We start from the raw sequence: 26,480 nt of genomic DNA, 5'->3' as shown, positions 1-26,480 counted from the left end.
TCACTAACATACACTGAACAAAATTATAAACGCAACATTTTAGAGTGGCCTTTTATTCTGGCCAGCCTAAGGCACACCTGTGCAATAATCATGCTGTCTAATCAGCATCTTGATATGCCACACCTGTGAGGTGGATGGATTATCTCGGCAAAGGAGAAGTGCTCACTAACACAGATTTAGACAGATTTGTGAACAATTTTTAGGAGAAATAGGCCTTTTGTGTACATAGAAAAAGTCTTAGATCTTTGAGTTCAGCTCATGAAAAAATGGGGGCAAAAACAAAAGTGTTGCGTTTATAATTTTGTTCAGTATATTTCGCCTTCTCTTTAAAAAAAGATAATTTCTTTCTCTTTCTCTCTTTCTTCTCTCTTCAAATCCATTACTGTGCACAACTGTTGGAGCTCTCAAAGATGTGTTTTTTTCTCATTAAGTACTTGGAAAAGGAATATAATAACAGAATAAAGCATACAAGGTGAGAGGAGGGGGCATCCAGTAAAATATCACACACACATTTCTGAAGAACCCCTTGAATACGGTCTTCACCCTGCGGTTAGATGACACCACAGCCTCTCCATTCTGAGAAGCATCACACACACACACACACACTCACACACTCCCTCCAGCAGGAGATTGGTTTGAGTGGCGGTCCTATTGTTCCGAGCTCTGCTGTTTTTCCCCACACTGAGAAGCAGATCTGGGGATGAGCAGCCGGAGCGAGAGATGACGGAGTGAATGATTTCAGAGCGGAGGTGTTGGTTTGGATCACGCATCACTGACCTCAGTACCTGTGCAAGTAGTCAGCCAATGAACAGATTCCAGAGGTGTTGGATTTCCCAAAACAAACGACGAAAGCCTGCAAATATCCCCCTGGCTCTAGAAGTCACTTCACCAAATCCTTTATACACACTCAAACACACATGCAAAGAGAGTGACCTCATGTCGAGAATATTTCAGCCACGATTAAAATCAGTCTGTAGCTGCTCTATGAAAATGATACTGCTCTTGTTTGCTTACAGGTTTTTTTCAGCAAGATATTTCAAGTCTAGTTGAAGGCTTTCAATGCAGAAAAAATTCTATGGAAGAAGAACTGAAATTTGTGTTTTGTTTAGTCACTTAAGAGGGCTAAGCTCACACAAAAATGAAAATGTAATCATTATCTCATGTCATTACAAATTAGCATGACTTATATTTCTAATTTAGCTAATTCTAGGTTTTTATAAAAATGCAAGAGTAAATAACAGTTATTTTAGTATTATTTATATACTATTTTTTGTATTTTCACTTTTTATTTTAGTTTAAATTTGCTATGTACTTTTTTGAATTTTTTTCTAAATGTTTATATTTCGCATTCTTTTTATTTCCATTTTAGTAATTTTAATACTCAAACAAAAAAAGTCTGGATGTTATTAGAAATATCTATTTTTTCTGGTTCACGGAAGAAATAAAAACCAACAGGCTAATTTCTTTTAATGCTCTATTCCATTAGACTACTGGTGAAATCTGTTTGTGTTGCTAGCTTTATGCCTGCGTATGCCCCTGTAATAACAAAATCTGTAGCCAAAGGCAATTCAACTAATAAAGGTAAAAACTTGTGTGAGCAGCCATCCACACACACACACACACACACACACACACACACACACACACACACACACACACACACACACACACACACACACACACACACACACACACACACACACACACACACACACACACACACACACACACACACACACACACACCTTCTGCCCATTCAGGCCAGAAAAGACATGCAGGTGAGGAAAGAAAAATGTGGGTATCAGTGTGTGTGTTGTTGTACACACCTGCCTTGCAGCCATAAATTGTCTTCAATGAGTTTTGGCACTGCCCTCAGATTTTCATCCAGCATGAATCAGAGTGCGTGTGTGTGTGTGTGTGTGTGTGTGTGTGTGTGTGTGTGTGTGTGTGTGTGTGTGTGTGTGTGTGTGTGTGTGTGTGTGTGTGTGTGTGTGTGTGTGTGTGTGTGTGTGTGTGTGTGTGTGTGTGTGTGTGTGTGTGTGTGTGTGTGACTGAACTCGCTGTGGTGCATCAGTTTCAGTGTAACTGTCTGAACATGTTAAAGAGAAACCACCCACCCATGTCTTCCTCCTTTCTATCTGAAGTACGCAAGCCACATGCTTTAATTTTGTCACAGGTTTCATCCTAAGTGGGGGCGATCTGTGAACTTGAAAGTTGTCGAGACAACCCTTTCACCATTTTGCCTCTCTTAGCTGGGCATTTAACCTCAAAATGACCCAGGGAAATTGCCCATATAATTATGCAGTTTGAATCAATCAGATCCATAATGTCCATATTAACTAAATTCTTACATTTTCAAAAGAAAATGAATGGAGCTGTGCAACACTCCTTGCAACAGTGGAAAGAAATACACAAAGAACACAAAAGAAAGAAAGAAAGAAAGAAAGAAAGAAAGAAAGAAAGAAAGAAAGAAAGAAAGAAAGAAAGAAAAGACACAAATTTAATAATTCAGGTTCAGATTCTTATTAATGACTCCAGTTCATTAAAGGTTACTTTAAATGCTACTTTTAATAACAAATATTTTGGGGGGAAAAGAAATGCAAGATGTGTTTACACAGACTTTTAATGATTTTTTTGTTTTTTTGGAGCATATATAATTGAAATCCAATAACTCATAAGAGTCATTCATTCAGGAATCAGATTACTGGATGCAATGTATGATCCTAATTCACTAAAACGAACAAGCTCATAGGAACCATTCATTCAGGAATCGCACTATACACTGGGACTGCATCTGAAATCGCATCTGAAATGTCACTGTCATGTGACCTACCAGCATCAGTTACACCGCTTCGCTAATCCTCTCCTGTGGCCTCATGGGATAGTAAAGAGCACATCGTATGCATGCACACTTCAGAATCTCGCTGGAAGAAGTAGGTCATCCGGGTACTTTTTGCCTACTCTTTACTGTGAATTCGGACATACTTCTTTTGTCACATAGTGTTTTTCGCCTACTATATTGTATATGCAATTTCGGATGCAGTCTGGGTGAAATGTATGATTCTGATTTACTGAAACAAACTGGCTCAAAACAGTCATTCATTTAAGAATCAGATTACACTGGGTACACTGTATGTGTTTTATTCACTAAAAATAACCGACTCACAAGAGTCATTTGTTCAGTAATCTGACTACAGTAGGTGTTATGCAAGCTTTAAATCATTAAAAGAACTGGTTCAAAAGGGTCATTTGTTTTAGAATCATACCACAATTAGTAATATCAGAAGACCTCAAAAATCTCTCAAACTGCGCTCAGACTTGACAAGATTCCAAAGTCTGCAATCAAAAGTCAGAAATTTCAATATGAGCTCAAACCTTTCTCCTCAAATTCTCTTAAAATCAAATAATGCTATATTACACAACCACAGCGTGTCAACCATTGTCTCATATCTACAGTATATTTCTATTTCTTCTATGTCATTTTAAGAGAAACAACAAATTCAATATTTAAATGAAACGTCTTCTGCTATGAATGAGCAACAGCATTTCCCTCTGCGCTTCTTCTCAGTGTAACTAACACCTTCATAACAAACATAAATCCAAGTTCAACTCCCTGCTGCCGCCACACTAAACACTTGCTGTTTTCTCTTCCACATAGAGGTGAAAAACGAGTTTGAGGTATCAACAGATATTCTGGCACGCTGAAAAAGGCTCCGTTAAAATAATTAGTGTGATTAATCAGAGAGTAAACACATGCAGGCGGCTCATTATCTCTCTCAGAGAGGGATTGTGACGACATCCGCAGAGCTCAGCTGGAAGGGTAATGAATTAAGCGGCTTCCTCGGCCTTGCAGAGATGAATGCATGCTCATTTGTATTTGGTCATTATCTACATGTCCGAGCGAGAGAAAGCAAAGAAAGACAGAGGATCTTGGGTAGACTTCAGTCCTTGGGTTACAGACAGATTGTGCTCTGCTCAGATAAATCTTCAAGCCCTCAATGAAGAGTGATTTTAGTTGGAAAGAGATTATAGTGAGGAGAACAAGCCGAGGGAATGTATGGCGAAGTGTGTGAGCGTAGCTTTAGAGAGATGTGAGACAGTCTGTCAGCTCTGTCGGCTGGGGTCTTGGCTAGTGGTCCTCATGGGGAGGGAGCTACGAGTGTGAGTTTGAGTGTTTAAGGTCCAGACCTTGTTTCCTGCATGTTTTAAAGTGGCTCTCTGTTTCCGGCGTCTAATGGGTACCAGACCTCAAGGTCAGACAGTTCTGGAGAAAACTCAGCATTAGTCCTAACATAACATTCATCCAAAGACCAAACCCAACAGTATACCGTAGTGGATCTTTTCACAAACAGCCAAGCCAGGTGGAGGGAAGTCATAATCTATGTGTGTGTAAGTGTGTGTGAGTGTGTGCTTGACCTAACTCCCTCACACACTCCTCTGGCAGACATGTGAAGGCCGGGCAGTCCTCCAGTAAGAGTGTGCATAAACAGACTCAAGGCGAAGACACACACACACACACACACACACACACACACACACACACACACACACACACACACACACACACACACACACACACACACACACACACACACACTCAAATAAAAGCATGTTGCTCAATTGTGTGAATAAAAGCCTTTTTTGTCTATATACAGTTCAACATGAATTTCAAACTGGACCAATAAGTTTTTGCAATAAGTCTTCTGAGAAGTATGCAATATTAAATGAGAGAATATCACATAGACTTACAGTGAAGGTTCCACAGAGGCTCTTTTTTCTTGGTTTTAGTGCACACTGCACATCCACCCAGAACCTCCATCTCATAACCTATTAATGGAATAGCAACCACCGAAAACACCCTAGTAACCACATAGCACCCCCCCCCATAATGTCCTAGCAACTGCATAACGACATGCTAAAACCACTCAGGAGAACATCAAACCAATCTATGACCGGACAACTCCATAATCATGTATTAAAACCAATCAGAACACCTAATGAACTACATGCACTAGCAGCACCCAAAAAACTGTAGCAACCATTCCAAGACACGCTAGCAACCACATAGCAACACCCTGGTGACCACCCAGAATCCCTAGCAATGTACCAGAATCATTCAGAACACCTTTAATGGTTAGTTCACCCAAAATGGAAAATTATCACATAATTTTCTCACCCTCAAGCCACCATTGCAACACTTTGGTGACCACCCAGAATCCCCTATCTGCATAGTAATATTCTAGAAGCCTTTAGAACACCATAGCAACCCCTTGGTGACCACCCAGAATGCCCTAGTAACTGCCTGGTAACTTGTTGTGCACAGCAAACAACACAAGCTAATTTGTTTTTGCAAAAAAATTAATAATCTAGTTTGATGTTTCTTTCCTATATCAGGACAAACTTTTACGACGATGGTCATGCCGCCATTATTGTCATAAGCAATTTTCTTTTTCATTCTTCTATTTGTTCCTCACTCCTCATCTCATAGTTTCTCTCTCTCCCTCCACCATCTGGTTTCCACATGTCATTCTGGTCCAAAGCTCATTCACCAGACTGTCCCCATGCTCACATCTTCATACCAGCCAAACACACTTTACATTCATTTATTTTTTATTTTTTTATTTATTTACCAGGACAGTGCATATTGACAACAGAACACCTGTAATATGCCAGAATTAGCCAAGGGCTAGTTTCCATCTGTAGTCCTGTTGGCCAGCTGTACAGTGGCACCCTAGGGAAAGCATAAAACCTTATAAACAATGGACAACTATAGTAGTACAGCTGTGTTTGTCCGCTACCGGGTAGCTGCTGCAGAGGAACAATATGAAAGTGTTAAAACTCAGTAAAATGAGTTCTGAAAAGCAGCATAGTTATACGCACAAGCAGCAATAACAACAAATTTTGTAAAGGCGTAAAAGCAGCAATCTAAGTAGCATGCACTGTCAGTAAAGCAGGTTAAAATATTTGTTAGATGCAGATTAAGATGAGAAGCGTTAACATTATTAACAAGGTCATAAAAACATGCAATAATTACAAAATACCGAAAAAGACACAACATCCTGATGTCATCTGATGTCATCATACACACTAACTTTAACTTCACACACACCCGAGCTGGGGAACTCTCTCCAAGAATGTCTGCAAGCAACCTTTTCAATTTCCATTTGTTTACACTTAATTTAGCTTTTTTTTTTTTACATTTATTTATTACCATTTTTTATTTATATGCACATGACTATTTATTCTCACCATATTTATGGATGTAATATTTATGTAAACGACAATCAAAAGTTGAGCCTTTAAGATTTTTTTATATTACTGAAGGAAGTCTTATGAACCTTTTATTTAATTAAAAAAAAATCAGTAAATCAGTAATGTAATATAAATGTGATAAATAAATGTAATATAATAAAATAAATGTTTTCTATTTTAAAATGTAATTTATTCCTGTGTTGGCAAAGCTGAATTTTCAGCATTATTACTCTAGTCTTCAGTTTTGGAGGTCTCCAACAACAGGTTTACATTCATCCAAGGTTTTTCAATTTTTTCATAATATACACATTGCAGCATCACCTCTTTTCTCACAGTGTCTGAAAAGGTTCAATAAAGGATTCACTCTCTCTAAACCCCTCCTTTTTTGAGCCTACTCCGCTCTGATTGGTCAGATGGCTCAGTCTGTTGTGATTGGTCTACCGCTTACAGCGCATGTCGGAAACCAAACCTCAATTACCATATCTGATTTCAGGCTTCCTCAGCACTTGTATACACAACGATACGAACAATAACGATGGCGTCAGATTTACCACATCAATTCAAGTCCAAGTCCTCAACCTTTTGAAGTTGACGAAGTGGATTTGTTTTTCGCGCCCAGAAAACACAGTCTTCTTGACATGTCAACAACATGTTGCCAACCAAACTCTTCCAGGCCTCAGCTACAATACAGTGTTTGAGGTAGGGTGGCCATACTTTTAAGCCCCCTGTCCGGCGTCCGACGCAGCCTCAAGCCGGACACTCATTTGTCCTCCTTTTTGGAGTTGTGCTGAATTGTTTAAAAAAATTAACCTATAAAAATCCTGCATATTGATAGCGGCTCCCTGATGCCCGTAAATTAGTTAAAATCTCCCGGGGTCTAGAGCTCGCGAGCTCCAAACCGTGTAGCGTGCGCATGACAGGGAGAGAGCGAAAGACCTTGCGAGTGTGTGCAAATGTGCGTGTGTGCCTCACGAAGCGCATGTAAACACACCCCCCAAGCTCCCCGACAATAAATGTCTTTACTGTTACTTTTCATCAATTTAAAGCACCATTATTGCTAAATAAAAGTATTCATTTTATTTGAAATTTAATCCTCAAACTTTTGAACACTAGTGAACGTTTCACTTTCTCCCCACCAAGAACACACACACACACACACACACACACACACACACACACACACACACACACACACACACACACACACACACACATTTAACTACACATGTCTCTGTTCACCCTACACTGAATGCAACCACACGCTGACATAATAGATTTTGTCAGAGGAGCGAGTCCAGGCTCAGAGCCATGCTTGAGGGGCAGAGAGTTCCTCCAGAAGTTGTAACTGGGCCTCTCATGAAAAACACCCCATTTCCCTTAAATTCCAGAGCTGTTTTGTAAGCTAAAGATCAAAAATGACGGTTCATGGTCTATCGCAAGCGAGTGTGTTTATTATTAAAAATATCATGCTAATGTATATAGATGGATTTGACATGGTTAAAGGAATAGTTCACCTCCCAAAAATATATTTCATCATCATTTATTATTCCATTTAAGTTTATGACTAAACTTAAATTTCAGTCTTTACTCACACACAAATATTGGTATAAAGTGCAAAACTTGTATAGGTTTTGGTCACCATTCTATACCGATTCATATGATGGAAAAGCATAGCATCAACAGCTTAAACTCTTAACATCTAAACTCTTTTTATGTTCCACAGGAGAAAATCATAAATGTTTGGAATGACATGAGAGTGAGTAAATAATGACGTAAGTTAAATGTTCTGATGAACTTTCCCTTTCAGGACTGCAATTTAATTAAACACAGTTCTCTCTCACGGATACTGCAACCAGTTAACGGTAAAAGTGTTGTTGAAGGTCTGATAAAAATGCTTTGATGAGTATCAGATCTAGAATCAGGCACAGGCGGTTATCGGTTAAACTTGTCAAACACTCAAAGCTCCTTGTCGAAGTGATCATTGAGCGAGGAGTAACTGAAGTGGACTTGTTTCACGGCTGCCGTCACCTCTGGCCCCCTCGGGGCAATCGTAACCCCTCTCTGTGACCCCTGCTGACCCCTAAACCAGTGGCAGTTGCTCTGACCGACACTCATCTGGGATGAATTACACCAGGCCTGTGATAAAGTGAGAAGGAAAGCTGAGTCTTATATCTAAAATAGATTTACAGTATATGACAGATTTACATGCGAGTTAGAGCTTGAACTATTGCTTCAGTTGAGGTGAGAATTATGAATGCAGCTCTTATGAGGGTGGACGAGTGTTCATGATAGAGAGGAGGGGGAGAGATTATATTAGCTTTCATGTGAAGGTCGTGCTGATAGTGTAATCCTTTCTATTGTGCTCTCATAAAGCAGTCTAGCTTCTGTGAAAACCTGCTTCTACACACTGATTTTAAAGTGCCCCTATTCTGCTATTTTAAATATTTCTATTTTGGTTTTGGATGTCTCCTACAATAGGTTTACCTCCATCCAATGTCAAGAAACACTTTAGTTTTCTCATAATATACATTGCAGCATTACCTCTTTTCTCACAGTGTCTGAAATGGTTCGATAAATTATTCAGTCTCTATAAATCCCTCCTTTCTGAGAGCCTACTCTGCTCTGATTGGTCAGATGGCCCAGTCTTGTGATTGGTCTACCGCTTACAGTGCGCGTCAGAAATGAAATGCCACCCTTATTGGTCAATCAAATTAGAATGTAATTTTTTAAAAATAAAAAGTTTGCCAGTTTCCCTTGTTGAAAGGACCAGCTTGCTTTATGATGGTGTATCGGCTGGTCTGGCTCTAACTAGCTGGATTAGGCCAACCACGCTGTTGACCAGCAAAATTTAAGGGGATAGTTCACCACAAAATGAAAAATTTTGTCATAAATTATTCACTCTGTCATTTCTAAAACTATTCTATTTTAATATATTTTAAAATTAAATGTATTCCTGTGATGGCAAAGCTGAATTTTCAGCATCATTACTGCAGTCTTCAGTGTCCTTCAGGTATCATTCTAATATGCTGATTTGATACTCAAGAAAAATTTATTATTATTATCAGTATTGAAAACTGTTGTGCTGCTTAATATTTTTGTGGAAACCATGGTGTTCTTTTACAAGTTCAATAGACTAGCTTTTATATGAAATACAATTTTTTTTGTAATGTAAAACTCTTTACTGTCACTAATGATCCTTACTGGAAATAAAGTATTATTATTATTGTTATTTTTAATATTACTGACCCCAAATTTTTTAAATGCATTTTATGTAAGCCATGTGTTGCTACGTGCTAATTTCAACACAATCTCATGAAAGTGTGTATCTATACCATGAATGTTATTTCTCGTGCCAATTATACAGTTTTAGCGTGCATATGCTACGCATTGAAAACCCTTTGGGTAGGATAGGGAGTGCGTGCATATTACACGCCATAAAGTGCGTATCATATGCACGCGAAAACTATTTTTGGCGTATAAATGGCACGAGAAATAACATTCGTTGTATAGATACGCACTTTCATAAGATCGGGCTCGCTAACATCTTTAATATTACATAATCATTGATAATAATAAGTCATGACCATAAAATCAATGTCTTCAATTGAAAGAAAAAACACCCCACTGGTGAAAGGTCTCAGGTAGGAGAATTAAGGGCCAGATGGGATTTAGTCTGCCCCTGTATTTAGTTACCCTATAGTGGTAATTCATGGTGTTTCCTTTGTGTGAGTCTGGTGTACCTGAGCTACTACACAGATGGAAGAAATGAAAGACAGGAAGTGAACATATGTTTAATCTAAATCCAAATACCCCCACACCAAACTGAAGTATTCTCTGAGAGACAATGATTGTCCTTTGCATTTTGCAAGAGTGAAGTTTGACAATGCTGAATGCTGAAATTGTAATATACTGCTTTTTCACAAACCGTTCACTGGACCTAAAAACAGTCTTCAGATGTTCTAGGCAAATTGTAAATGGTCATAGTGATGTGTTTGCCTAATGAGGCAGAGAGAAACAGGGCATTTGGCACGGTCTTGGAGCACACTGATTGGGTTCTCAGATTACATGTGAGCTACCTGATCTGTACCAGCAACCTTCACTAACACACACACACACACACACACACACACACACACACACACACACACACACACACACACACACACACACACACACACACACACACACACACACACACACTCACCAGCCCCTTTATAAGGTAGACCTTGCTAGTACCGGGTTGGACCTCCTTTTGCCTTTAGAACAGCATTAATTCTTCATGCCATAGATTCAGCAAGGTGCTGGAAACATTCCTCAGAGATTTTGGTTCATATTTTCATGATAGCATCATGCAGATGCAGCAGATTTGTCGCTGCACATCTATGATGTGAATCTCCCGTTCCACCACATCCCAGAAATCTTTAAAGGTTTTAATATAGGTTTTCTAAAACGATTTTATCATCTTAGATAACCTTATATGTCACTGACCCAGACACACTCCAAAATGCTCCTCATATCTCCATATAGTGTTTGGCAAACGTTTCTATTGAGACACTAATGGCCACCATGCTCGGAGAAAACATGCAGTTGGAATGTTTACATGCATTTTAAAAGTGTCAAACATATAAAAGAAGCTAATCATACTGCAGGAGGTGAGACATCTTACTGTTCAGGAATGGAGGATATCAGTCGTTAGATGGTTTGACCGCTGGTTAATCACCTGGAGAGACATTCATTTATAATATTACAAGCTGTATAGCAAAATAAAACACTGAGCAATGATAATAAGAAGGGTTTTAGAAGAACAGAACAATCCATTACTGCAATGATGGAGACTAAAAATATCTGGCAACTGGTTTACGATGCACACTACTTAGATACAGAAACAAACATTCATCAAACACGAGTACATGGCATTCCTCCAAATATATTTATATTAGACAATTAACTTCAGTCGTGCAAAAAAAAAAAAAAAAAAAAACGGTGACATTTGACAACAGTAAGAGTTTACATTCTGTTCTAGGACAGTCTACCCAGCCCAATGACACTTTATATGTATAACCTGTTGTACGTATATGCTAGTATTTGTGAAATGAGTCCTATAGTGTGCTCTATATAGTGTGTCATTGCGCTTGTACAACATATTATAGTATGCCAACTTGTGAATAGCCATTTGAGGTTAGAAGGCAGTCTCTGAGAATAAATACTAAACTTGTATCTTTTTTTTTAGTTTTTTCTTTTTTTGATGAAAGTCTGAGCATGTAATCTACTTGGGCATGTAAAAGTGGACGTCTGAATGTTAGGATACTGAGAGAGGCTTAAGAGGTTTATACATAATCTAGTAACACTGTTACATTTTTATTAAAATAAAATAAAATTTCCAGGTGGTTGCCAAGTTGTCATTTCTGGCTCAAGTCAAGAAGCTTACAAACAATTATAATTTAATAACAGACTTTTAGCAAATCTCTAAATAAATATCTAATTTCACAATGTACATTAATTTGCTTTTATGCCTAAATGTACTTTTAGCATTTATACAAAAAAGTATAGACTTTTAATATCTGCCATTTATCGATTATTGGAAATATATGAAATATGGAATTCAGCTAACCTGTAATTTTAATATTAGTACATCCCTAATTTGTGCTTACCTTAAAAAACACTACTACTAATTAAGTACAAATGGTAATGGTGCTGGCCAGTAGGAAATAACCTAGATTATAAGCCGTTTATGAATCCAGAATGTGGGATCAACTTCTTATCTCATGGCTCCTCAAGGAAAACTCTGTGCCATCAAACACATCTGCTTTGCCAATCACAATCCCTCCAGCATATTTATTAAGCGATCTGGAATGAGTTCAACATTTTCTGTGAATGTGGAAACCCAAAACTCACGCTCAGATATTTGTCTGTTGATTTCTGATACGCTTCATATAAAGGTGTGCAGCTCAGGCCTGAAAAAGCCCATATATTTTTGCCTAAGAAAATATCATTATCATATTGAGTTTGGTGTCAGGTCAGCTCCACATGTTGCTGACGGGCGTCAGATTTTTTCAGTGACTCCGTGACCTTTGAAGGCGGGCGGGTACGGCTTCACCCCAGGCCTCGGCAGCTCTAATGTGGCTTCCTGTGGGGAAACTGACCTTAGGAACGCCAGAGAAGCAGTTTCCAGAGCTCGTGCAGAAGACAGGGAGGCTTTGTTGGGGCTTTTGAGAGTGAAGGGCCATTTCCTGCCTTCACAGGAAGAAGTCATATTGGAAACAGATTTGCTCTCCCATCGGTGCCTGTGATCTAGACCTCTGTGCTAATCGCTAAAGAGAGAGAGAGAAAGAGAGAGAGAGAGAGAGAGAAGCCAGAGGAGGAAAAGGGGGTTTTCATACTCATCCACTTTGTCTTTTCACTTCCTTTTCCTTTCACTTTTTATCAGTTAGAAATATCAAGTCCATCTCTGAATCTTCCTCTTTCAGACAGCTCCTGTTTCAGGGCAAGATTTTCAAATATAAACACAAAGGAGAGCCAAATACGGGAGACACCCAATCATGAAAGGAGCCACGGGCCGCCCACGCAGACTGAGTCTCATCAGCTCGGCAAACGTAAATAATACAGCCAGTTCAGAATCAAGAGAAAGCCATACCGGTGGGAGTGAAGATATGAAACCTTCCAGTGAATGTAGCCAGCCATCTATTGGGTATATATAAAACTGTCAAAGCAGAGCCAACTGACCCTGGCGTCAACCCAAACATCCCGTCCTGCTGCACTGGAGAACGCCTGAAACTTCGAGCACACACACACACACACACACCATAAAAATACAGCTGATTATGTTCGAATGAAGTGTGTGTATGTGTGTTTGTCAGGGTGGTTACATTAGCTGAGGATTGTTGTAGTTATATAACCTGCTGACCAGGAGGATCTGTGGTTTGATTGTATAACAGTCCTGTACCTCATCCAGCGCTGAGGGGATAACTTCGGTTCCGTTTTATGATGTCTTCTTTGTCATGGGATATCTGCTTCTGGAGCATGATATTTATTTGGCTTTACGAACACTGACTGCCAGCACTTCTAACCCATTCAGATTAGTATATTTTGTTTTTTTTAAGGTCGTAGAAGCACATGTCTTTCTCTCAGTTTTGTAGTGTCATCTGCATTATTGTTTTACATGCATTATTACCAAGACAACAATTCAAATAAAAACAGTTTGATAGATAGATAGATAGATAGATAGATAGATAGATAGATAGATAGATAGATAGATAGATAGACCAATGGATGGATGTATGATGGATCTTGTTATAAGCTACTTCCAAATAAAATACTAAAATAAAATAATTAAACTACTAAATCAATACCACCAGACAGCACCACAGATCATCTGAATTCAACCCAGTAGCGTTCCCTATGGGAGCCGTAGGAGTGGGTTGTCATGGAGATGACCCTGGGGTCGGAGGAAGTGTGCCAGAGTGAGACCCCCCACACTGAGGCAGGACCCCTGGGCTGTCCTGTGTGCATTACTGTAGCGCTAGGGATGCCTTGTTGATCTTTTCCCTTTTGTAAGAATGCGGAAAGTCTACATGGGAGGCTAACAGATATTTCAAACTGAGCACAGTTTCACTCCCAAAAGTGAAGTCAGTTGGGAAGATAGGTCATTCCTGGAGTCTTTAGGTATTTTTAACATCATGAGCAATCAAGCATTAAATATGAAAATGTTCTGGGTTTAAATCAACACCATCTTCCTTTCATTGTGTTACATAAATAATGCATGTTAAAAAGCAACATCACCCTTCTGGCTGGAGAATGATTTTTACCAGGGCGTTCTTTGGGCGGTGCAACTGGGACCCGCACTTTGGGGTCGCGAACTGACTGACCTAGGAGGGCCCCGCTTTCTCTAACCTGCACTGGGACGTGCCCCATGCTTGAGATGACCCTGATTTTTTACCACATATTACTCGTTATATTCTCTGTAAAACTTAATCCTACAGGAAAGATACAGTTTAATTTATCATTTAGAAACTCCACAAATGATCCACAGCAAATCAGTATTTGTTTCTATTAACAAATCTCACTGAATTCCAATCAAACTTTCAGTTTTTCAATACACGTATTTGTGTAATTCATGGCTTCTCTCAGACAAATGCTTGAACAGTGTTAAAGACATCTGGAAAAATTCAAATAAGCCCATGGAAAGATTTGTCATTCCAGGATGATGTTGTTAAAACTGAGCTCCGCTAGAAAAGAAAAGCTCCCTGCAGTAACTTGTGGAGGTGCAATTAGTTTAAAAAGGAAAAAAGAGTCAAAAGAACACAAGATTAAAGTTTCCTTTCCGAGTCATTCTGACATGACTGTGAGTCTGAAAGCATCTAGACACAGTACACCCAATCATTAGAGCAATTGAACTGTCTTTTGACTATTGGTCAATAGCCCACTCCAGTGCATTTTGGCGTTCAAGGCTAATCTTCATTTCTTTGTTTATCTAAGCAAGTTACCCTCGGTCTATTTCACCTTTCTTGTCAATGTATTTTGTTTCACTTCCTCGAATTTTCATCGCCTTTTATTTTCTTTAAGCAGATTCTTCTGCGCCAGTGCATGTCACAGCCTGCCGTCTTCAAAGCTTTTTGTTCTGTTGGACGGTGAGGTAAGCCCTTAACTTTACCTGGGCAGGTGCTGGCAGCCAGGCGGAGGTTTCCTATAGCAACCCAGCAGGGCTGAGGGTTAGCCGAGGCGGGCACTTGGGAATCTATGGGGAGGCTGCGTCCTAAATTATAAGGTTCCACACAAATAAGGGAGACTAACATTGCCGCCAACATGTCTCATATGAAAACACATGGCCTACGATTGACCCAAAAGAACACATCATTTTAAAACTGGAGCTATCAATAGATTAAATATATGGATTTGTTTTAAAACATTTTCTTTCATTTATTTTTTGGGGGTCCGTGGATTAGATAGTAAAAAAAAATCTATTTAGAAAGTATGTAAAAACATTTACATTTTAAAACTTAAATAATTTGATTATATTTAAAAATGTATTATATACTGTATATCGGATCGGTAAGATTTTTCATGTTTTTAAAAGAAGTCTCTTCTGCTCACCAATTCTGCATTTATTTGAATATAAATACAAAAAACAGTAATATTGTTAAATATTATGACAATTTAAAATACTTTCTATATTAATACATTTTAAAATGTAATTTATTTCTGTGATCAAAGCTGATCAATTTTCAGCGTCACTACTGTAGCAGTGTCACATGATCCTTCAGAAATCATTATAATATGCGGATTTCATGCTCAAAAAGCATTAATTATTATTATTCAATGTTGAAAACAGTTGTGTACACATTTTTTGCAGGATTCATCGATGAACAGAAAGTTCAAAAGAACAGCATTTATTTGAAATAGAATCTTTTGTAATATATATATATATATATACATATACATATAAAATTCTACATATTTTTATAGAACACATTTTCATTCTATTCTAATAATATTATTTTTATATTGTTGATCAATAGCTCAGATGGTAGGGGATATGTATGTATATATATATATATATATATATATATATATATATATATATATATATATATATATATATACTGTATATATATTATTTCTTTTATAATAATTGATTATATTTATATATCATTAACATTACATTGATAGCCTTATTCAAAACACACTGTAAATACTGTTGCAATCTGACTGGTTATGATTTATTGCAAAAAAAGACATAAATGAGTTGGCATAAATGATGTGGCAAAAGATGCAGTATGACTAAAACTGTACCTACTGTGGTCCGTTGTGCAGTCAATCAAGGGCCGCACCTATCTCAGTCTGAAATAGAAAATGTGTGTGGTTGTGTCAATGGAAACGCCCATGAAATCAAGAAAAGAAAGATCTATTTGAGTGTCACGCATGCACAGCGCATCCAGGGGTGAAATTACTGGTTGAATTCGCTCGCACTCAATCTGGATCTCCTCAGCGGAGCCGCACAGCGCCGGGATGCAGCCAGTTTTGGCAACAGCAGCAGGGATGTTTCTGTAACAGGCTGCTGGAAGCACAGGCCACAGTATATCATTCTGTTCCTCACATTTTGCCTATATTTGTACACCAAGTGATCCAGAGAATAAACAGGCGCTTTGACAGAGTTTAAAGAGGCAGTTTCTCATGGAATAGCTTGTGACAAAGAGTTAAAGCAAGAGGGTGAAAAGCTCACAGTGTATTCTCAAACAAACCACAGCTGCAGATGTTCTCTGCTCTTAGTCAGTTGAGATGAGCGACAAATGTGCATAAAAGATGATCTAACAGTCACAGAAGCTGCACTTATTAACACAGATGTGGTGGGAAACTTTTACATTGTAAAAACCTTTTGTAACTGGGTATAATAAGCATTGAAACAAAATAACTAATGATGAATGATAGACTGATAGACAGAACGATAGATGGAAAGATAGATGGAGTGTGTGTGTGTGTAGGGTGGCATGTGGCTGTAATTAAGCGGCCTGAAGCCCTGAGAGACTGTTAATTGAGACCTGTGCTTCTCTTTCTTTTTACAGCAGTCTGATCTAAAGCTCTAAACAAGACATGTGCATCTATAAACACACACACACACACACACATACACACTCTCTCTCTCTCTGTCACACACAAACATACACACGTTTTTGTATGTTTTATGGGGACATTCCATAGACATAGATTGGTTATGTACAAACTGTATATTCTTTCTCCTAACCCTAAACCCCCACAAGGACAAGGATTTCGGATATCGCCTTCTTTGTGGGTAACAAGTAAACATAAGGGTGCAGAAGAAAAGAATAAAGCCATGCGAATCTCATATGTGGCTTTTCAATCTCTTCCTCTCAGCTGTCAAACTGATTGTTATTTCTACAGTTTAATTGGTGGTTTTTGCTCTGAATGATTTGTGGGGTGCATGCGCGCGTGTGTTGGTGTGTGTGTGTGTGTGTGTGTGTGTTCGCCCTCATTATATATGACACTGACGTTCTTGCTGGAGGTCCAGATGGTTGAAAGCTTCTGTATACTTCAGAGTCATGCAAATAATCTCCTATAGAGTCAGAGAAGGAAACCACACCATACTGCTTGCACTCCTCTAATCCTGATGTGGACACTCACTTCAGAACAAAATACATAAACATCATTATTTCTACTCTTTTCAAACAAACTTCTAGCATCAACTGAATTCTATATGAATGCGTCAATCTAATCTAATCTATTTTAATATAATATAAATCTATATATCTATATATATCTATATATGCAAAGCATTCCTGGCGTGTAGATTGGCTGTTGTGTGGTCAGGTGTGAGAACTGATGTGGATGTAACTGGATATGAGGACAGCAGTAGAGGCGAGCACACAGGGGATTTGATGTAAATTGGTGCAGTGATTGCTCTTAACCCAGCGGGGACTGAGGTTAGCTGGCCTGCTCAGATTTACTGCTCTTCTCTTAATCAAGGTGAACGAAACATAAGGACTAGAAACAATATTGTCAGCACTACTGGTGAAGGTTGAGGATAAAAAGGAAACAGTCCCATTTATCACCAGATAGTTTCATAAAAAATTGTGCTTTCAATTTCTTTTTTTTTTTACATGGCAGTCCTTAAAATAAAGCCCTTCCAGGTGATGCTTATGTATATATTATGCATAAATATTCAGCAAATCTGCATATTTTCTAAAGCATTTGGGGGTCTGAGAAAATGGCAAGTCAAATGAAGCTCATTCTTGAGACAGAAAAGTAAAAAAACTGCCATGTTCTGCCTGTTTACCTTCATTTCCATGGACTTTTAGTTTGTTTCTCTCAGTTACCTGTTTTCCTTTGTTCCATTTTCCCACTCTTCATTTGATACCATGGTTTTTGATTGATTAGTTGTCTTGTTTATCATTGAGTTTATTCACGCTTTGTGTTTAAAGGTGCTTTAAGCGATGTCGGGTGACATCACTTCTTGTTGACGTTTAAACTATTGTCAAACAAAACGAAGGCTAGTTAGACCCTCCCTCCTCCTGATCCGCGCACTAACCCCCCAAACCGCACCCCCAAACCCTTCTTATTGGTTATTGGCTGGAACAGTTTGTTATGTTTCATGGTGCGGGTAAGCCCAGTTTGTTTTTGTTGCCGTTTGTGGAGCCTGGGGTGTCTGCAGAGACCGTGTTTTTTTTTACAGTGTGTTCAGGGGACAGGCAGCTAGCGGATATAGTGAGGAGATGTTTGTTGTATGTGACAAAAAATGTTTTGGCCTAAAAAACGCGTGACATCGCTTTGAGCACCTTTAAGTTCCTCATTTCATTCAATTCTTTGTCTGGTATTGGCCGTGTTGTGTTATGCTGTTACGTTGTCTTCATATCTGTGGATTACATGTGTTTGTTTTATTTAATAAACACCTTTGTTTTGGAACCTTTTTGCATCTTTATCATCTTTATCTGACCTAAAACGTAAACTTACTAGAGAACAATATAACCCATAAAAAAGTCTGTGATATGATAGTAAAATACTTTAAGACCAAAAGTATCTAACATCTCATAAATCTCTAATTCCAGATCTGAGGTGCAACACAATGCTGTGAACCAGCTCCCACTCAACTTATTGAAATACATCCGCCCTGTAATTACGATCTCTTCAGCACAGCCTACACTGACCGTCAGACCGAGCCAAGATTCAAAACAGCTGGTCCTTTTCAGTTCAGTCTGACCCAGCAGACAGAGTTAAATGGCAGAAATAAAGTTGACATCTGCTGTGTCCCAAAAGGGAGCAGCCATTATTCAAAGTCAGTTTCTCTGTCTGTCATTGTGTCTCAGCTGAATCCAGTAGAGTTTGATGTTAACATTTTGCTAACACAATAGACTTTCAAATAAACAATAAATACATAGTTACTTTACAGTATTTTTATCCTAATTATTATAAATTTTATAATCATTATTTAATTATTATTACTTTCTGCTATTGGATAATTTTCCCCCCCACAATGCATTCTGGGAATACTTTCTTCATGAAGGATATTTGCAATGCAAAGAAGGCATCTTTGAAGCCATAATTGATCATATTTGCTAAAATCATTATAATGCTGCCTACGTTTTGGATGCAGATCACAAGCAAAGTTATAGTCATACACATATGTGTATATGCCATCCTTCCCAAACACACACACACACACACACACACACACACACACACACACACACACACACACACACACACACACACACACACACACACACACACACACACACACACACACACACACCAGACTGGGGCCCTGCACTATTCCTTGGGTCAAAGGTCAAAAGTGAGCCCCATTTCCTGTGGCCTGTAACATCAAAAAGTCTTTTTTATTCAGATCTGTCATCAGAACTGCTAAAACGGCTCCAATCCTGAATCCGTTACAGACAACAGTCTACCACATGTTCATAATAACACTGACATAAGCATAAAAAAACAAAATGATCAAAAGTGAATTCATCAAGGAAACCTAAAGCAGACAAGGCTGATTATTTGTGTGTTGATGTGATGCTGAAATAAATAAAGCACAACGTGACATACATTAATGTCATAATTGACAAAGAATGTTTTAGTTTTGGTCATCAAAGCCCTTCTGTTCACAAGGGAGAATAAAAAGAAAAGAAAAGAATGGAAAAAGAGGGGAAAATGCTATCCACATGACCGCCCTCTAAATGCTAATGTGTTTAGTGTGAGAAGAGAGCAGCTATTTGTGCACAACATCCTTTATGCAGCACTTTTAAAGAGCGGTAATGTGGACGGATGCCTTCAGGGCCTGGTTCGGGTAATACGACTTTGTGTGACTTCTCAGCATTTCACGTTAAAGACTCACTCCTTTTCTTTTAAAGGGACTGCGTTTCTCTTTAATCAGGGCCACAGGCTGCCCAGATGCGTAATAAAATGAGTGTGAGGAAGTGGATTACAAAGAAACAATCAGGCACTTATATGATCGCATTGGCGAGGGACAAGACTGTTTTGTGCTGAACTATCTCTGCCTCACTGGTCTCAAGACTTTGAAGATTCTAATTGAAAAATGCATAATGCATTGGTGAATTCTCATAGAAACCATCCTAATTTTTATAGTCTCCTAATGATGCATGATCAGCGCTGAAATCATCCTCAGTTTTAAAGGGTTTGTTCAGCTAAAAACATCAAATGAGTCATTTTTTACTCACCCTCATGTTTTTTCCAAACTTTCTTTCTTTTCTTTCTAATTTCAGCATAATGTTGACAGCTCTTATATATCAAAAGCAAACAGTGACCTTTTTTGTCCAAAAAGGACCACAATAAAAAGCAACATAAAAGTGGTCCATATGATTCATCCAGCTATTGTTCAAAAAAACATTTTCATTCGCTGAAAATCATTCACCACAATTGCTCTCAATTCTCATTGCATATATTCAAAAATGTTTGAATGCACACCAGATTGGATGCCAAACATGGATCCCATTGTGAGTTGATTGGTGAATAAATGATGACAGATTATTCATATTGTGGTAAACAATGCTGTTTAGTTACTTGGATAAAATAATCTGCAATACATTTAGCCTTGAGTTAAAACAATTTAGTTCAGTCTTAATCAATATATTGTGAGAGAAACTGCAGCAACAAGGTACAATGAGCAAAGATGCTGGACTGACAATGATTAATAAAGATTAAATAGTAATACATTTTCATACAAAACATTTCATGCGCATATCTTCATCTAGGCTGATATTGTATGTGCTGAATATAAATGAGCAAAAATTCATCATTCATCAATCCTGCAGAAACACTTGTCCCATCTTGATTAGGTCACTGGGGAACAAGTATCAACAGGTATAGCCAAATCCAATCAACACGTCCGGCACACACCTGTAATTGTCCATGGCATTGACCAACAGGTGTCAGAAAATAAATTCACTCTTATAATAATAAGTCACATGAGATCTGTCAGTCCCTGCTTGACAATTCAACAGATTTTAGTAATTCAGTCTACCACTAATTTCAGACCACAATTAGATATTCTGGTCATTAGATAAGGCTTGATCCATCCTTTAATGATTTTTGTACTTGTTGAGTTACTAAGATGAGTTACACTTCAAAGTTTAATACTTAAGTTAAGGGTTTTAGGAAAGCATTTGTGTGCATCAGTCTCGTTTCTGTGATCAATAGTGAGTAACACATTAATCAACAAGGCAGATCGTCGAATTTCCTGAAATCCAAGCCAAGAATCTCAGTCAACAATGCTGTAATCAGCGGTTACTCAACACGGATGTCTGTCTGAGACGTTCACTTCAAACATGCATCGGTTGACCTGAATGATAATTCTCAGGAAAGAGAAAGTTACCATACAGATTGACTTAAGCAGTGCAGTGCTAATGTTGCTCTGGAAAAACACAGACTCTTAACTTTTGTTGACTTTTATAGGACTTTTTGCAGTGGTATTTGTGACTTCAAGTTGTTTGGTTTTATCAAAAAATTTAAGGTAAAGAAAGAAAAGATACTTGGTTAAAGGAAATGAATATATATATACATTTTGAAAATTAAAATACCAACTGATTTGTTTGGTATAACATATCTAGTTGTGTGGCTACAATGATACTTTATAATAATTCTTTACTAGAAATATACGGCTTAAAACTAATGATTAGAAAGTAAATAGAATTTTTTGCTACTAAAAAAAAATATTTTGTATTGCATTTGGCTAAAGATTCTAATTCTGATCATTTGATTTAAAATGGTGGGTATTTTTTGGATAACATTTGCTTAAAATTGGAAACCTTGTAACTTATAATGACAGTGATGTGTTTATCTGAGTTAAATGTGAATGAATTTATTTATTTAATTTTGCTGTCAACTCAGATAATAACTTGTACTTATCTCTCTTTTGGGGTTTTTTACCTGTTTACTGTCTACCAAAGAATGGTTAATAAAAGACAAACAACTGATCCCATGGCTGTTTATTGAGTGAAATCCAGTTAAGATCTTCATGTGGAGGGACTGTCCTTTTCAAGTGGGGAATTGCACAAGAAATAATTACCACAACTTGACAATACTTCAAAAATGTTTTTGTTTTTATCATGATTATATTCTTAATACATGACTGGCAAGTGTTTGATTTACGTACTCTGTTAAGGTACAAGAATAAACATCCACGGACATGTGAAATCAGGTGATGATGGTCAACTAACTTTGCTGAACTATTTTGTCTAATGCCAAATCCTAGCTGGAACATATTTTATGTTTCCAGCTATAAAAACAATTGTTTGTCTATTGTGTTTATTTGCATCATTTCCCTTAAAACTCATCTTTGATCACCAAAATTACTTATATTAAATGTTTTTTCCTTGAAAAAAAATGTCTTCATGCCTTAAATTAGCTTGAATGTAACTCTACACCCTTGCCTCATTTAGTATACGTGGTTCTATGAATATGCAAATTAGCCCCGCCTTCACTCACACACAACAGCTCAGACATCCACTGTTTGACAATCACACATTGACCAGATAGTTACAGATAGTTTGTGCTGTCTCAAACAGCCTTTTTGAGACTGTCTTTGGTTCACTGCAGTTTTAAGGAGAAAATACTCAGCAATGGTGACGACTTCACTCTAAAAAGAATGCTGGGTTGTTTTAATCAATTTTGGGTCAAATATGGACAAACTCAAACAATGGGTTAAAAATGTTATTCAAAAATGTAACCCAATGGCTGGGTTTGTCCAAAAACAAATGTTTGACCAAAAATTGGGTTAAAACAACCCAGCATTTTTTAGAGAGTTGGTTTGTCTTTAAAGCATATTAAAAAACACCACATAGACATAAAAAACATTAAAAGCTTGATTTTCACCACAGGGGGGCTTTAAAAGTGAATTTAGTAAAACAAGTCTAGGAAAGCTTTTTAAAAGCTGTATCACCTTGTGCAATTATACATGTGAAATCATAAAATAATTCTTGAATGCTGATATGAAAAATCATGAGTGAAGGGCACAGTGAAAGCTCAGGGCAGTATTTGTGTTTGGTGTCGTACAGCGGGCAGTAGTGGCGGATGGGCTCTCAGCAGGGGCAGTGCTGGGTCAGATTCCTCAGGGTAATTAGGCAGACAGTGGTCAGTCTGTGCTGTCAGATGTTAGTAGCTATTGATGTTGTCTGCCCTACGGCTACACACGAGGCTAATGAAAAGAAGGGAATGGTCATCAGTGACATGACCCCATCTCACATCCTGCCATTGATTAAAAAAAAAAAAAGATTATATTTCTTGGCCTCTGGTTTCTTTCACATTCACATGTTTTGTGCAAAAAACTAGAAAAATCAGAAAACGATCAATTCCAAAATACCTATTAAGGCCAATTCACAACGCACAGACTAATGCCAACAAACAAGTTAGCCTTAGAATTGATATGATTTAAAAGGGGAATTTATAAAAATGACCCTGTTTACACTTGTTTCTTAATACTGTGTGCCGTTACCTGGATGATCCACGACTCAAAAAGGTTGAAATGGTGATGATCCAGAAGCAAACACGATGCATTTGGAACCAGGGGGTGTAACATTTTTGAATTTGAAGATCAGAGTAAATTGTTCTTATTTTTTCTTCTGGGAAACATGTACGCTTCTGTAGCTTCTGAAGGGCAGTACTAAATGGAGAAATATGAAATAACAAAACAAAAATTACACATCTTCTTTCTGTTCAAAAGTTTTCATCCCCTGCTCTTAATTCATAGAGCTTTCTTTCTGGAGCATCAGAGAATGTTTTCACCTTTTGTAGTTATATTTGTAGAGTCCCTCAGTTGTTGTCAGTGCAAAAATGGATCTCAAAATCATACAGTCACTACTGGAAAGGGTTCAAATATGCAAAATATGCTTTTGCTACACATGAACAGGATTTTTCTGAAGAAAATTTGGCAGTTTAACTGGTCAGGACAAACAAGCGACTCAAGTACAACCAGCACAAAACTAAACCGGTAATGATACATAAGTATTAAGAATCAAGTGAATGTAAACTTTTAAACGGGTCATTTTTATAAGTAAACTTTTATTTTGTCTTGTGGACAAGATGTAAACATGTTTGATGTAAATAAAATTAAAATTATTTAGTTAAAATAATTATAATTTTGCAGATTCCGCAATGTGCATGTAAACGTTGGACCATGACTGTATATATATATATAGGCCTATATATATATATATATATATATATATATATATATATATATATATATATATATATATATATATATCTGTGTGTGTGTGTGTGTGTGTGTGTGTGTGTGTGTGTGTGTGTGTGTGTGTGTGTGTGTGTGTGTGTGTGTGTGTGTGTAAACTGAACAAAATTATAAACGCAACACTTTTGTTTTTGCCCCCATTTTTCATGAGCTGGACTCAAAGATCTAAGACTTTTTCTATGTACACAAAAGGCCTATTTCTCTCAAATATTGTTCACAAATCTGTCTAAATCTGTGTTAGTGAGCACCTCTCCTTTGTCGAGATAATCCATCCACCTCACAGGTGTGGCATATCAAGATGCTGATTAAACAGCTTGATTATTGCACAGGTGTGCCTTAGGCTGCCCACAATGAAAGGCCACTCTAAAATGTGCAGTTTTACTGTATTGGGGGGGGGTGGGGGGGGGGGGGGGGTCTGAAAACCAGTCAGTATCTGTTGTGACCACCATTTTTTTACCATTATTACTTTTTTCACTGCAATGTTATCTTCCTTGTAAATTTTAGCAGCAGCAGTATCGTTTAGTCGACTAGCCTTGCATATCCCAACTCAGAACCCCTTAGAAATGGCCAAGAAACCACTCAAAACAACTTAGCAATTCCATATAAAATATTGGGAGAGTCAGGCTAACTCTAGCATTGCAGCAGTGAGTTTTGCATGGACAAGCACCATTCACATTTTTTTCAGAAAATATTACACTTATCACACCCATACAGTTAATAGTGGGAATTTCTGGATGCTATTTTTGTATACATTTTCCTCCTCGTTTGCATGTGTAGCTGGTTCTGCAGGTATCTCCACAACAGTGGATTCCCACGATCCTTTGTGCCCTGTAGCGGCACTGCCACTGTCACTGACTCAACTCATTACACACACTCCAACGTTACACCGTTAAAACACAATCCAATGTCATAGCGTGACTGTACTTCCTCACGTGTGACATTGCCCTTGTAGACGGGTTTGAGATAACTGGGTTTACATGCTAATACTAGGTCTAAAATGAGTCCTACCCTTCAAGAATACACCCAAACAGATTCAAGGAAAAGGATAAATGCAGCTAAATGCAGAGGACACTGTGTGGTATCTGTAGGACAAATTACCCCTTAAACAGATTAGGTAACTTAATATCTCTCTTTTAAATAATGTGATCAAATGATGCTATGTTAGATAGCAATTCAGGGACACAATAAGACAATCCCCCACATGACTGCTTAGAGTCCAACTTAGGAAGATTGTGAATGTGTGATTCTCATTTTTTCCAGTAAGTTTCAACTGGTTTCTCCTTGTTGCGCTAAGAGACTATCAAAAAGGGTAATGAAGAAAGAGAGGGAGATACTTTCATTTTTACAAAAAGGACATTTGTCATTTTATGCTCATTTTAATTTGAAATTTTATACTAATGATATGTGTGATATTTAATAAAAAACATTAGAAAAGAGTCAGTATTTCTAGGAGCAGTTAAAAATGGTATCATTGTAAAAGCTTTACCCGAATCATTGATTCTCTCTTACCAAACCAGTTGTGCTTTGATTATCCGTTTGTTCTGACTTAAGCTGCAGCACTTGAAATTCTAGTCAATGTGACTGACAGAATTCAAAAGAAAACAATAAACAACTGAATCAGATTCTTTCGAGAAAAACATCTGTCCTATATGTTGTACAATTAGACAGAAATGAAACAAAAGTTTGTGAAATTGCTATTAGTAACTTTTACAACCAATAAAGTTTATAAGCTATTAATTATTGCAAAGTATCAATGCAAAAAGTAGGCATACAATACATTTTTGTGATTATTGTTAGCTTAATATGCTAATACCAACTTTTATTGGAATCTACCGCTTGCAAGAAGTAACGAAAGTTTCCGCCTATGTAGAGCATCCCAAATCAGTCACTTATGATCTTCCATTCTTCACTTTCATCTTCTGAACTCATGCTGCTTTAGAAGATAGCTGAATACACAAGCTGACTAGGAACAGAACTAAATCACACATTCGGTTTCTCTGCTTCACCTATA

General features: G+C 37.7%; 1 long non-coding RNA gene across 1 annotated transcript; it reads right to left on the bottom strand.

The window, feature by feature from the left end:
- Window positions 1-10,479: 10,479 nt before the first annotated feature.
- LOC143711823 (uncharacterized) lies at window positions 10,480-13,116 on the bottom strand. The gene is made up of 4 exons (XR_013194912.1): window positions 12,887-13,116; window positions 12,396-12,563; window positions 10,919-10,972; window positions 10,480-10,671 (listed from the first exon to the last, which is right to left on the bottom strand). It is a non-coding gene; the product is annotated as an uncharacterized LOC143711823 (long non-coding RNA).
- Between the last annotated feature and the right edge of the window lie 13,364 nt (window positions 13,117-26,480).

The sequence above is a fragment of the Siphateles boraxobius genome, unplaced genomic scaffold, assembly GCF_051911475.1.
Source record: "Siphateles boraxobius isolate OS27281-9 unplaced genomic scaffold, OSU_SipBor_1 5, whole genome shotgun sequence".
In the NCBI taxonomy this organism is placed as follows: domain Eukaryota; kingdom Metazoa; phylum Chordata; class Actinopteri; order Cypriniformes; family Leuciscidae; genus Siphateles; species Siphateles boraxobius.
This window is presented reverse-complemented; position numbering and strand designations above follow the sequence as displayed.